We start from the raw sequence: 1,404 nt of genomic DNA, 5'->3' as shown, positions 1-1,404 counted from the left end.
TGGGGTCTTGACTTAATTATCAATTCAGTCTGCAATCTTCACCGAAGCCGACAGCATCGTGTCTCTACCGAGCCATCAGCGGGAGACGTGTATTACACAGAACTATGTACGAGGAGCGTTCAGCAACTAATGCATCTCATTTGTTTTTTAAATGCTGGTTGATTTTAGTCAAGATTCCAATACACCACAGTATTCCCCACTCCTTTGGCTACAGAACACCTTTTTGCACTATAACCTCTGTTTCAGGCGGCAGACTTACGCAACCCTTACTGTGAGGTCCAGTGTGCCCGCATGGTGGCACTTCTAACAACCCTACCACAACAAAGGTCACGCTGATAAATATTGCATTTTCGAGCAACAACAAAGTTATATTATGTGGCAGGTGTCATTAGAGCACAGTTAATAAAGTCATTTCTTGAAATAATTGATAAACTAGGCACTCATCTTTTCGTGTTTCCCACGCTGGTCTCGTTGTGAACTCATGGCTCAATCGGCAAAAATCTAGGTGGTGATGATTCCAAGCTCGGATGCAAAGAGGCCTAGGTGTTATTCTGCGATATTCAAAAGTTTTATAGATGCGCTTCATAAACCATTCTTGAAGATGAAACTTTTGCAAGTTAGGACAATGGAGACGTAAAAAAGTAATCAGCACTCCGAATTTAAGTTACACTTCTTTTTTTATTACTTTTGTTGCAACGTCACTTCACAATATGAAAGATACTTGAAAATATTTTCCTCATGATTAAATTTCACATTTCATAAACTGGCCACAATTTGCGTCTTTTCAAGATGACGACCAAGACTTGACTCTCTAATAACCGCTTACGCGCCCAAAAATTCAGTCGTGTTATGAACAGCTTTCTGTGTGCGTATTCCTGACGTTCTTATATGAATAAGGTAAATTATAATACACTCCTGGAAATTGAAATAAGAACACCGTGAATTCATTGTCCCAGGAAGGGGAAACTTTATTGACACATTCCTGGGGTCAGATACATCACATGATCACACTGACAGAACCACAGGCACATAGACACAAGCAACAGGGCATGCACAATGTCGGCACTAGTACAGTGTATATCCACCTTTCGCAGCAATGCAGGCTGCTATTCTCCCATGGAGACGATCGTAGAGATGCTGGATGTAGTCCTGTGGAACGGTTTGCCATGCCATTTCCACCTGGCGCCTCAGTTGGACCAGCGTTCGTACTGGACGTGCAGACCGCGTGAGACGACGCTTCATCCAGTCCCAAACATGCTCAATGGCGGACAGATCCGGAGATCTTGCTGGCCAGGGTAGTTGACTTACACCTTCTAGAGCACGTTGGGTGGCACGGGATACATGCGGACGTGCATTGTCCTGTTGGAACAGCAAGTTCCCTTGCCGGTCTAGGAATGGTAGAAC

The sequence above is a fragment of the Schistocerca americana genome, chromosome 9 (genome assembly GCF_021461395.2).
Source record: "Schistocerca americana isolate TAMUIC-IGC-003095 chromosome 9, iqSchAmer2.1, whole genome shotgun sequence".
Lineage (NCBI taxonomy): Eukaryota > Metazoa > Arthropoda > Insecta > Orthoptera > Acrididae > Schistocerca > Schistocerca americana.
This window is presented reverse-complemented; position numbering follows the sequence as displayed.